Genomic DNA, 13,713 nt, shown 5'->3' with positions numbered 1-13,713 from the left:
TGCTACATACAGCTCCTAGGAGTCTGTAAATCAAATTGGCCATCTCCTGTGTTGCAAGATGTTCTAAAAATCCTTCACAATTCAAAGTCTGATTGTGGAAGATTAGAAAGCTGATGAAGCTGTACTGAGAAGCATGATAGTTGGTATCGCTATAGCATAACACTTAATTTTGGAGGTATAATTACTATTGCATATTAGGCCTGATCCTGCGTTCATTGAAGTCTTGTGCAAAGCTCACACTGACTTCAGTGTTTCAGGACAAGGCATATTCAGAGCAAAAGATAGTCCTGCAGTTAAAACACAGCAGTTACCATCCAGGACTATGGCTGGGTTAACACTTGCACCCAACTTCGAAGGGAACATGGTAATCAGGGTGATGGGAGATAACTAATGAAGTGCTGCGGTGAATATGCAGCACTTCATTGGGCTACTTCTCCCATGCATGCTGGCACTTTGAAGTTTGACACTTTGAAGTTGCCACGGGGGAGAATTAGCCTAATGAAATGCTGCATATTCACTGTAGCATTTCACTAGTAATCTCCCATCAGCCTGATTACCATGCCCACTTCGAAGTTGGGGGCAAGTATAGACCCAGTCTTTGGCTGTTGCCACACTAGCCCCTCCTTTTGGAAGGGCTATGGTAATGTGGAACTTTGGAATATGCTAATGAGGCACTACCATGAATATGCAGTGCCTCATTAGCATAATGCTGGTAGCATGGGCTTTGAAACTGCTGTGTAGCCCCTGGATTTCCCATCTGGGTTTGGGAAGAAGGGGTTTTTGAAATCAGGGGGCTGCCTCCTGCCACTGCATTGAGCGTGGGGTGTGTGACTGCTGTTGCCACCCACTCAAGGCCCCTCCCCAGAGATAATCCCGACTTGCGTTGCTCAGGGGGCCAAGAGGAAAGAGGTGTAGTGGGGCGTGGGCAGAGCAAAGTTGGGGCTTGGGGGAAAGGGTGGAGTCCAGGGGTGGAGCAGAGGAAGGGCAGGGTGGAGCAGGGTAAGGGACTAGGGTCTGTGGCAGGGGGTTGCTCTGGACCCCGCATGTGGTGTGTTTGGGGAGGAGCAGTTGCCCCAGGCCTTGCATCCCCCTAGGGACAGCCCTGGCTCTGTGTTTGTCTTGGAGGTTGCAGAAGCCATCAAGTTTGTAACCTCTATGACTTCTGCAGTGGTCCAAGAGAGAGCCTTACTGGGCATTGCTGGAGCAACTCTGCTGCCAGCTGTAACTGCCACTGCTGGAGCCGTCCCATCCCTGTGGTTAGCCATATTGGCTGCTGCTCTAGAAACCCCAGGCAGCCTGGCCACAGGGTCTGCATGAGCAGCAATCAGGGGGTGGCAATAGTCACCACAACTTGGTGATTCCCAGCAGCAGTCCTGGGGCAGCCAAAGCACCATCTGGAATAGCCACTGACCTCCTAGGACTCCCCAACATTGGCCGCACACCTCCTGGGACTCAACCCCTGCAGCTGGTGCTTCAGGAGCCCCCGGGCTTCTCCCTGATAGATGGTGCCACAGGCTCCCCTATCCACCTCCAGTGGGCAGGAGCACCCTCCAATAAGATTCAGTCGAGGTATATATGGTGTAAGTCATGGACAGGTAAATGGACTGTGATGTTTTGTTTCTTGCGTGTGCCCTATCCATGATGATTACTAAAAATACCCGTGATTGAATCATAGCCTTACCTATACATAAAGCATGAAAGGTCATGTGGTAACAGCTGACAGATTTTGACCTTCTAATGGCATCACTTCTACTAGATTACTTTGCTGAGAGCCATAGGTAGTCCTACTGCAAGTGGGTACAGCATCACTGAAATTAAGTGACATGCATTTGCTTACACTCCAACTGAATTTCACCTTGGAAAGGGTTTAGCCGACATGATAGTAATACTATTGTCATTTATCATGCCACCCAACTTGCATGTGTATCTGGCTATGATTGGCTGTGCCAGTTTTCCAATGTTTCTTTGTATAGATGGATTCTCTGTCCAGAGCCTTCAAGTGGTTTTTCCTTGGCTCCATAAGCATGAAGAAAACTGTGGTATTCACTCAAGGTATACCTCAGTTGACCCAATGTCATTCTGGATAACAGCCCATTAGATGCGGTTCCACAATTCTGTTACCTTGGATCTACTGTCACCACAAACCTACCCATGGATGAAGAACTGAAAATCAGAATTGGGAAGGCAGCTACTACTTTCAGCAGACTTTCAAAACTAGCATGGAAAAATCCTAAGCTGACAGTGAAAACAAAGATACTAAACTACCACACGTGTATTGAGTATCCTGCTCAATGGCTCTGAGACATTGATCACCTACTCAAACTAGGAGAAAAAACTGAACACCTTCCATCTTTGCTGCCTGCACAGAATTAGGAATATCAACTGGCAAGGTAAGGTTTCAAATGCAAATGTCCTGTCAAGATCTGGTATACCCAGCCTTATAGCGATCCTCAACAGAAGAAAACTATGATGGCTTGGTGACATGAGGCGAATGGGTGACGAACGTCTTTCCAAAGAAATCCTCTTTGGTGAACTGTCATGTAGGACAAGAACAAGAGGAAGACCAAAGCTAAGATTCAAGGATACATGCAAAAATGCCGTGAAAAAAAATCAACATCGATCCACAATTCTGGGAATCTACATCACCAGATTGAAATACCTGGTGACAATTGCTATGACAGGGCACATCAATCTTCGATAGCATATGTGCAAGCAACACAGAAGAACTTCGTCTTAGAAGAAAAAACTCTCAGACTCAAGAATTCGGAAATAGACTGATGTGATTATTGCAATCAGCCGTGCAAATCCAATATTTGACAGATAAGCCATGAGAGAAGCTGCAGACTCAAGCACTCCCCAGAGATCTTCAACACCGCTGCTAACCACCATCTCTCAAGACAAAAAGGGGCCATAGCTGTACAGAGCATCAATAACTGGTACAGATGATTTAACAGTTTTCAATAGTAGTGTTCTGGCCCTTAAGCAGACTGAGGAAGAGGGACTGCTGTGCACTTGATGATTTAGGTTGGTTTGCAGTAAAGCCATCCTGTCAGAATAACTGTGTAGTGTCTGGAAGTCGAGCTATGTCAAAGTATAGAAAGTTCCTTTGAGGAAACAGGGATCTATACATAAACCTCCATACATTCCACCAATGGTCAATTTGACTGTCACATGGTAGATTATTGTAGTATTTTGAATATCTACGGCATTAATCCACAGTATTGACAAAGTCTGTGTTGTTCTAAAAAAGGGAATCAATGCCAACTGACTGCCATTGTCTTTTTTTTTTTAGACGAAATGCAATAGGGGATGTAATATTTTTTTATTAGACCAACTTCTGTTGATGAGATAGACAACTTTTCAGACTTACATAACACTCTTCTTCAGTTCTAGAAAATTAGTTCTCCAGACTTGATGAAGAGGTCTTTATCAGCTTGAAAGTTTGTCTGTGTCACTCGCAGAAATTCAATAATAGATATTACCTAACCCACCTCCTCTTTTTCATGCCCTGGGACTAACACAGCTACAACACTGCATACAACCAAGGTCTTTTTATGCATTTCAAGCAGTGTCCTTGATCCTTTTGTATTTCCTATACCTCTCCAGGCACTCTAGATAGCTTGAAACAAGTGCCACATAATAGAGTATATCAAAAGCATTTCATATGAGCTAGCCCTTAGAAGTTTCTTTGCACCATTGAACATTCAGCTAAGGCATGAAAAGAAAGGAATCATACCAAGTTCAAGGCACATACACCTCAATATTGCAATCTGAGAAAAGATTTTTGCATTTTCCACTTTGATGAAAATCTACAGTGAGTGAAAAATGTATGGACTTGCAAATGAGGCAGAAAATATTTAAAGCACTAAACTTTCCATTGCCTTTGTTAAAAACATCCTTTCCAGTTATAAACCTGAAGTTATAAAAAGATGAATCAAATACATAAACCTGGAAAAAGTGAATTTCTTTACATTTGAATTCTTTTAAACCTGCCCAAGCAACTATCCCCTACCCCCAAGTATATAATTTTGCCTGGAAATATTAAATTTTATGTATATTTCCAGACAAAATACATATTTTTTCACCAAGTCACAATTTTTTTTGATTCTCACATAGCACTTCTTCAAAACCCTGAAGCTCATTTGGATATGTTTTCCATCAACGGTATTATTAAAGATTCTAAGGTTATGACTTTGAATAATGGAGTTAATTTGCAATATTTATTCTCTGATGGCCAAATAAACTATTTACTTGGGTGTGTTCTCTAACTGATTAGCTTTTTTAAAAAAACTTTTCCCCAGACATTTCCACGTAATACTGCAAAATATGGTATCATTTGTGGTTTTATTACTTTAAATACAGATTATGTACTGAATGGGATCATTACATTTACTGATGGAGAATTCTCCCTTACTGAAACCTAATAGAGACTTACTATTATCCTATATATCTGTCGTGCTTAGAAGTCTCATTTTTTCAGTAAGATGCTGTGGTTTATTATGTGAATTCTATTTTCTCTTCTTTGGGAAAATTTAAAGCTGACATATAACTAAATTGTATGTAAACTAAAAAGTAAAATTATAAAGTTTTATAGACCCACACACAGGTATCTTGTGTATGTGTGGGGTGGGTGACCCTTAAAACAACATCCTATTAGGAGACAATTAATTTTATTCCAAATCTTTCATGTATTTTCCCTACTCTGTTTCTTTCCTTAATGGAATATTTGCGTGAAAATAAGTACTAGTTCATCTATTCTTGTTGCCCATTCCTCTTCTAAATCCATCAGTTCCTTTTACATCATAATTGGGATGGTTACAATGCCACAAACAAAATAATGCCATCAAATAAAACATTAGTTCTACTTTGCTTCATTTTTATATTAATCTTCCTTGCTTGAAAAAAGCATTTATCTTCTGAAAAAGGCCAGTGCAGGTTCTAGGCCATTAGCACAAGTATTTCCACATCAGATGTACTCAAAATCACAATAAAAATATTTTTTTCTAAATACTTCAAGGTCAACCCTAATTGCAAGCGTCAGCTGTGCTCTTTCCACCATCAGAATCATTACCAATAATGAAGGTTCTGAAGATCTGTGTAGCCCCATTGTCTTCAGGCTACATGGTAAGTTACACCTCTACAAACCCATTGGCTTCAGTTAGAATGCACAAGTATAGCCGATTAGGATTCTGTTGACGTGTGAGATGGAGTAAATCCAGATTCCTCAATCGTGTTTATTCTGCAGTGTTAGCATGAGTGATAGGCAGGGGAAACACATTTTTATTGCTGAAACTGATGGCTGGCGCTTAGCATTAGCTCCCTTGCTCTCACTGTAAGTGCTGTGCCGCTTCAAGGGATGGGGAGGGACTGCCCCACACTCACCAGAAACAACACAGCACTTCCATGGGAAGAGACGGGCAAGGGCCGAGCAGGGAGAGGGGCAAAGCAGGGTGGGGAAGGGGCGTGAGTAGGGAGGGTGCCTACCCCTACAATCCTGGCACGGTTCCCCTGGCCGGTTCCCACCTGGAATCCCTGCACTGGTTGCCTCTGCCATATTTGATTAAGTCCTGAAATCACTGTTCAAAATTAATTTCAAATTTTTCACACCAAAAAGGCCAAAGATTCATCCTTCAGTCAGGCTAAATAGCCAGCCAAACCCAGTTGTGTTACTGGGATATGAGGGCCTTCCTGGTCTCACCACCCTCCCACTCCTGCTCCACCACATACATTACCGCTCAGTACAGTACTGTGCAGGATCTCTGGGAGCACTGAGAGTGAACAGTGGTATCTGCTACACTCTTTAACCGGGTGCAGTGTGCAACTCCTCCATTCTCTATCTATTCAGTCCCTGCTCCCGATGCACACCCCTCCTATGCTGCAACCCTCCAGCATGCTTGTCCTTCAACATCCTGTGCCTTAGTTTTTAAGTACCAGAAACACAACAGCAAAGTTTTATCCTGATCAGGCATAGGAAAAAGGTTGGGAAGGAACCTGCCACCCACCCTCTCTTGTGCACATGTATGTTTAGGCACAAACTAGCACTGTGTCACAGGAGTAGATGTCTTTCTGACTAACAATTATACATCATATGCACTGATCATGCACAGGCAGTTCTAGAATGACTGACTGAGTTGAAGGACCACTTCCAAAAGCCTGGAAATGGAAAAGTCTCATGTGGAAGCAGGGCCGGCCTTAGGGCAGGGTCACCCAGGTCATGGAACTATTTTTATAATACAATGTGGCTTACTGTAAAAAAAAAAAAACCACACACTGTGACAAGCCCTCCATTTGGCATCCATTCAGACTCCACAATACGTATGCAATATGCCCGCAGCTGAAACAACTAAAAAAGTCAATGAAAAGCTGCTAATATAAAATGGAACAAAACTACCATGTGCATACTCTGTCCTCTCTGACAGCTAACCTGTAAGTGCCTATTCCTCTGTTGTAGACCAAACATGAAGTAAAGATTTTGCACTTGTACAGTCCTAATTTCAGCCAAAACGATCTCCTTTTCGGAGCCCCCAGCAATGGAGAAAGGATTGAGTATCCAATAATGACTCACAAGGTAAAAGCAAGTGTAGTGGTTTTTGGCAAAAACCCCAAGCCCATTATGTAAAGAGATTGTTATATCACATATTTTCATCTGCAAGCTGCAGAATTTTTTACCTTTCTCTCCACCTTGGCTCTGTGGCCCATCCTCAAATCAGGGCACAGCCAGGCTAATACTGTAAAACTTTTCTTCTTTAATGACTACCACAAATGCTCAGAGGCTGCTAAGCTGGTTGAAACTCAGAGCCTACAAAGAGGACACATAAGGAATGCAGCTGTCACACGTGTAAAAGCCACAAACTGACTGACAAATAAGTCAGTACTTGTGTATGTGTATTTGCAGGTAGGATGGGTTGTCTGTTTGGTATTTCTGAGAAAAGAAAGAGCTCCCCCTTGTCCCTCTGTACCACTATAGTTAAAAGAGCACAACTTTTATGTATAGACAAGTCCCGAGAAGCTAGACTGATAAAACTATCATTTATAGCTTATGAACGAGGCATGTGTTAGTAAACTTTTTTCTGCTTTAACAAGTATTTCCACATCTGAGAGAGAGTGTTTGCTATTGGCCAACTAAACACTCCCGCAAAAGTTGAGAGAATCAGGAGATCCAAGTTCTAGTCCTGAATCCAAAACTAACTTGCTTTATGACCTTGCTCAGCTGCTAGGGGAAAAAAATTGTTCTGTGCCTCGGTTTCCCCACCTATAAAATGAACACACTTACCATTGAAGAATATTGTAAAGTACAAAGTGGTATGCACTACTCTGCTCCAGTCTACATCTCCAGCCGTGGCTCACACTGTATTTCCTGTCTCTTCCCCTCTGCTAATGATGTCAGGCAGGATTCCTCTCTCCTTTTTTCAAGTCAGTCTCCACACCTTTTGCCACACAGCCTCCTACACATGAATCCTCTCCCCTGGACAGTCTACCAAACCATTCCTCTCGCCCTATTCAAGTCCTGGCTAAAATCTCACTCTTTCAGGGTGTGCAAGAGAGGACCCTACAAAAATAACTTCCAACCCCCAAATTATTTCTTGGTCCTGGGTTTGTGGTGCCAGCTTCCTAAAGGGTAAACTGGTTAGAGATGGTCTTCATTTTGTGTTTTGTACTGTGTAAAGTACATTGTTGGAACTCGAGTACATTCCATACTAGGAATCTGTACATATGTGGAACGTATATGTGAGTTTTAATATTATATAGCATAGTTTTTGGTAGCATCAACAATATCTGAGGCACTTACCAAAACAGTAAAAAGAATATTTACATATGTGGAGAAAACATCTCTTAACAGCCTCACATTTTGATTGCCTTTCAGAACACCTTTATCAACTCTTTCCAACATGTAACAGCACAATCAGCAATTACCAGAGTAAAGGGAAAATTTCAGCAAAGCCAAGTCAAAAGAAAGGAAGCCACGAACAGGTCACTTGGGATCAAATCAGGAATCAGCAGATCAACGGTCTATTTGCTATTTGTACTCTCTTTTGAGCACTAGATGGCATCACATAAGCCGTTGTGTGCATCACTTTGCTTCTGAAAATTTATGCACTGTTGGAATTACACAGTTGAAAGTGTACTTCTAACATTTCTTTTGTTCAAATGGATGGGGAGAGTGGATAGCTCACAAACCATTTGAGAAGGTTCTCTCTACTGTTGGAAAGCATCAATACTATGCATTCCTGCTGGTCAGAGATAAGCCTAAAATACCAATTTAGGATTCAGAATCAAATGTTCCTGAAGACTAGTGGCATTCTGATCCTCCTTACAAATTGCACCCATCTCTTCTACTGGAGAGGAAACAGATGTAGGCTGTGTTAGTCAGAGTAGATGAATAGAAACTAAGAAATCATAATCTGGAATCCTGATTTTGACATGATTCACTCTGTTGTTTTGAGAAAATTATGTTGGCCTGTGTCTTGGTTTGTACATTCAGGATACAGTAAACTCTTTCATTTTCTGCATTCTATCATCTGGAACTCTCAAATAACTGGCATTTTAACCATAAATAAATTTTTATTACTTTTTAAATAACTACAGTATAGTGAAAGAAAATACAAATAGATACACCAAATACAGTATATGTTCACAGTGTACAATACTACTGTTCTTGGTAAATAAAGTACTCTGCATACATTTTTGCTTGTTTTTTAATATCTAATCTTATTTTTCTTTAGTGTTATGCATTGCTAGCTATACCTCTCTACTATCCAGAATATTTGAATATCTGGCAACCTCTCAGACCCAGGGCTGACAGATATGAAAGGGCTTACTGTAATACTTCCCTCTTTTTAAGGGCTGCTGGAACAGTTCAGAATTGTAAATCTCCCTGCAGAGATGAAAAGCACTATCAACGTACTAGAGAGGCAGCTGTGTTAGTCTGTATCTTCAAGAACAACAAGAAGTCCTGTGGCACCTTATAGACTAACTGATATTTTGGAGCATAAGCTTTTGTGGGCAAAGACCCGCTTCATCAGATGCTAGTGGGCTTTTGCCCATGAAAGCTTATGCTCCAAAATATCTGTTAGTCTACAAGGTGCCACAGGACTTCTTGTTGTTCTCTACAAAAATACTAGACAGCACTGACAGACGAAAGCTGTAGGCCAATGCTGGGCAATCTGCAGACCGTGGGTAGCCCACCAGGGTAATCTGATTGTGGGCCACAAGACCTTTTGTTGACGTTGACCATTCACCATTCCCGGCCAATGAGAGCTGCAGGAAGTGGCGGTCAGCATGCCCCTGCCAACACTTCATCTGCAGGTGGTATCCCTACAACTGCTATTGGTTGGAAAAAGAGAACCATGGCCACTGGGAGCTACAGGGCACAGTGTCTACAGATGGTCAACATCAACAATTGTCTCATGGCCCGAAATCGGATTACTCTGATGGCCCATATGCAGCCCATAGACAGCGTGTTGTTCATCACTGATTTGAGTTTTATCAGCAGTGCTTTTATCATCTGCTGAAAATGGACTACATCAAAACCCAAAAGTCACAGATAAAAACCACCACTGACCGTTTATTTAAGAAAATGGAGGAAAATATTTGTAATAAAAGAAACTCAAGTGTCATAATCTGAATGCCAAAAAGATTTCCAGCTTCTCACAAAAATATCAACCTTGTTTTTCCAGTAATAAATTCAGTTTTTCCCTTGTCCTCATTGCACATTTCAGTGATGATACTGGAGACTTTTCAATTTCTGTTTAAGATTCCAAAAAACAAATAAGAAATTCTTGGCTGCCTCTGGAAAGCAAACAACTAAGAAGATATTCTGGTAGAGAAAATGGCTTGGTTGAACATCGGTTTAAGAGACACAGCTAAGCCAATGAGAGTACTTTTGGGGGTACACGTGGCAAACAGCTGAAAAGCATAAGGATGATCTTTGTTTTTACCACAAAGGATATTAGTATCTTTTCTGAAGCTTAGGATATACACGACACCTTATTTAGCACACTTCTGCGGGCTTTTGGCCACTGGACTCAAGCATAATTCCTGCAGAGATCTGGCAATAGTGTATGTTAGAAAGCTAATATAATATTCATGGGCTACCACACAGAAATTAAGGTGCAAAACTGAACAGATTTTCAATCCAGGCTGCAAAACCTACTCACTGTACGACCTGTAATTTATCATGTGTTCCCCTCCTGCTCTCCCATGCTAGATAAGAAAATATAAGTAATGCTTGGAAAGGCCATCTTTACCTCCTGGTTAAAGCATTGTAAATATTGAATTCCACCTGCTCAGGAGTACCATAGGGCTCAATCCTGTAATATTCATTCCAGTGTGCAGAAATACTCATCCCAATGTAGTCAAGGCTGAAGTCAATCAGTGTCCTACCACTGAGTGCAGTAACGGAACACAATTATTTTTCTTTCTGAGGTATCCTAAAAAGCACAGATAGTATACAAATGAGCCTGATCAACACACCAACCCAGGGCTTTTACCCACATGAAAATGTTACGTGAACTGTTGCTATACAGCTGATTTTTAATTTATTTAACAAAATTTAACTCTCCCCATCCACATATTTGCTGTAACTCCTTCAGTTTGATTGTTATCACCCACATGTCAGAATGGTTGATACATTATTACTGCACCAGCAGATCAAAGTTTTGTGCATCAGTCTTGTAAGGGAGATAGACTGGCTCATTTTTGGCTCTAAACTGATTCTTGCTAATCATGAAACTGTGGCACCTTGCGGAGTATTTTTTCAAAATTTCTATTCAAAATATTTCTGTCCACAAAGCTTTTTTTTTTAAAATGACAAAATTAACAAAATCAGAAAACAATTAAAAAACCTTCAGCCCCAACCACAAGTTTTGACACCGAAAAAGGTGAAGTGCCAGAGAATCTATGAGGACCACTAGGGACTTGTCTGCAGCCATAGAATTTACGTGGAGGTGCTCAGATGCAATGGTGTTGGGCAGTGGATCAAATTCTGTTCTGATGTAAATCCAGACTGCTACAGAATTATTCTAGATATAGACTGGTGTAATAGTACTTGGCCCAATGTTTTTAAAACTCCCTCTTCCACCCAGATTCATTTGTAGGAAGTGTTCGTAAATAAATCCAAGAAGATATCAGGTTGACTGTATCTGTGTCTGCGTCTAAAGTCCCCTGTTTGTCAATAGGATAAACGGTGCCTTGGGGAGTAGCAGTGCAAAATTTCCCCACCAATGTGTTTCAGATCTGCCCTCTGAGATACGAGCTCTTAGGATGGGATGAAAATAAAATAGTGGTGGGCCACATGCAGCCTGAAGGCCACATGAGGCCCATCAGGGTTCTATGTGCAGCCCACAAGACATTTTGTTTACCATTGCTCACGCACAGGGTTCCCAGATTACATCCATGCCATTTTTTTCATACAGGTATTACTAATGTGACACAGATATATAGCTCATGTACATGAAGTGAAGCGCAACATTGACTGTAAAAGCTGTGTGCTCCCTCTGCATCCAATCCAAGCACTGCTACACTTCAACTTTGCAAATCCTCAATAAGGAAGCAGAGTTAGCAAAGCCACCCAGTCCCAGGAGACCATCTTGGTTACAACAGTTTGGCAGCCTACTGAGAGGAAGGAGGGCCACTCACATAGCCCATTCACTAGCATAGGTTGCCCATTTGTCAGTAAAGCACTAACTGTGAATTCTATGCTGTACAAGACATAAATAAAGAAATGTTCTCTGCCCAGAGGAAACTTACAGTCTAAAGAAAGAAAGAAAGCAAAAGCACTGGTAAAAATAAATAATGTTACGAGTTAGTGTCTGCGGGCCATGTGCTGTGAATAAAAGTAAATATACTAGGCTGCCTAGTGCACTTGGAGGCCACCCTAACCACAGTGGGTGAAACAGAAGATGACACAAATATGAGCGTGAGAGAAGAAAATGAGTACAACAGTGAGAAGAAATGGGAGAGATAGGTGATGAAAAACAAGGCTGACATTGCCATTAACTCTAAGATTTCACATGAGTCTGAAAAAAGATTTCAGTGACAGAAGATTTGTGCTACTTGAAATTATTATTGTCAGGGGGACCAACAGCCACTGCAGGCCCCCGGGAAAGATGTGTGGGGATCTCTGTGCCCCCTGAAGGGGCAGGGCCTTGGTTGGAAAGGACAGGGTATCGGGCTGGATCTCAATGGCACCTAGAATACAGGGCACCTGCCCCTGCCCAGCCCTCAGAGCCAAGAAGAGTGCCCAGTGCAGCACTACAGCAGCAATTTAAAGGGCCAATGGTTCCAGCCACCATCACTGCTGCAGTAGTGGTGAGTGGGAGCCCTGGCCCCTTTCAGTCGCTGGGCCCCAGGACAATTGTCCCCTTTGCTCCTCCCTGTTGGTGGGCCTGATTATTCTTCAGTACTATGAACCCCAGAGGCACAGAGACCACTGACAAGGGAGAGTGAAGTCTGTGCTTTGCTGCCCTAGCTGAGAGCCGGCTGGCTTTTAGTTCACATGGTAGAGCACATGGCTCTAGCTCCTAAGCGGGTGGGCAGAGGGGAAGCATGTTACAATTACAAAAGGCCAACTCCTGCCCTTGGGGGAACAGAGCTATTTATCACCTTGACGAATCCTGTTTGCAGGGGAGAGATTTCTCAAAGATACTAAGGCAAGGGATTGAACCACATACATACACTCTTTTAAAACAAAAAAGCAGTAAAGTAGCACTTTAAAGACTAATAAAATAATTTATTAGGTGAGCTTTCATGGGACAGACCCCCTTCTTCAGACCATACCAGACCAGACTCAATATTTAAGGCATAAAGAATCAAAAATAGTAATCAAGGTTGACAAATCAGAAAAAAAAATTATCAAGGTAAGCAAACCAGAGAGTAGAGGGGCGGGGGGGTGGAGTGGGGGGAGTCAAGAATCAGGTTAAGCCAAGTATGCAAAAGGGCCATTCTGTTAATGACTTAAGAGTCTGCGTCTTGGTGAAGAGGAATTTTCACACTACTTTGGAAAGAGAGGCTGCTGAACTCTCTTATATTCAAATTTGACACATGAACACATGGTTTGAACTGGGATGTGAATTTTCTGGGACATTATGGCTATGTCTACACGTGAAGCCTACATCGAAGTAGCCTATTTCGATGAATAACGTCTACACGTCCTCCAGGGCTGGCAACGTCGATGTTCAACATCGACGTTGCGCAGCACCACATCGAAATAGGCGCTGCGAGGGAACGTCTACACGCCACAGTAGCACACATCGAAATAAGGGTGCCAGGCACAGCTGCAGACAGGGTCACAGGGCGGACTCAACAGCCAGCCGCTCCCTTAAAGGGCCCCTCCCAGACACACTTGCACTAAACAGCACAAGATACACAGAGCCGACAACGAGTTGCAGACCCTGTGCATGCAGCATGAATCCCCCGCTGCAGCAGCAGCAGCCAGAAGCCCTGGGCTAAGGGCTGCTGCACACGGTGACCATAGAGCCCTGCAGGGGCTGGAGAGACAGCGTCTCTCAACCCCCCAGCTGATGGCTGCCATGGAGGACCCCACAATTTCGACGTTGCGGGACGCGGATCGTCTACACGGTCCCTACTTCGACGTTGAACGTCGAAGTAGGGCGCTATTCCGATCCCCTCATGAGGTTAGCGACTTTGACGTCTCGCCGCCTAACGTCGAAGTTAACTTCGAAATAGCGCCCGACGCGTGTAGCCGTGACGGGC

At 42.7% G+C, this 13,713-nt stretch overlaps 1 protein-coding gene across 6 annotated transcripts in view; it reads right to left on the bottom strand.

Annotated features, from left to right (window-relative positions):
• Window positions 1-13,713, bottom strand: part of C1QTNF7 (C1q and TNF related 7) — an 80,805-nt gene that overhangs the window by 11,378 nt on the left and 55,714 nt on the right. For 3 of the 6 annotated variants that reach the window (XM_074992519.1, XM_074992521.1, XM_074992520.1), the window contains exon 2: window positions 10,248-10,430. The exons of the other annotated variants lie outside the window; for them this stretch is intronic. The gene's annotated coding sequence lies outside the window, so the exon portion shown is untranslated. The remainder of the gene's footprint in view (window positions 1-10,247; window positions 10,431-13,713) is intronic. 6 annotated transcript variants of the gene reach the window in all.

This window comes from Carettochelys insculpta, chromosome 4, assembly GCF_033958435.1.
Source record: "Carettochelys insculpta isolate YL-2023 chromosome 4, ASM3395843v1, whole genome shotgun sequence".
NCBI classification, from domain to species: domain Eukaryota; kingdom Metazoa; phylum Chordata; order Testudines; family Carettochelyidae; genus Carettochelys; species Carettochelys insculpta.
The sequence above is the reverse complement of the archived record's forward strand: the minus strand, read 5'-3'. Positions and strand labels throughout refer to the sequence as shown.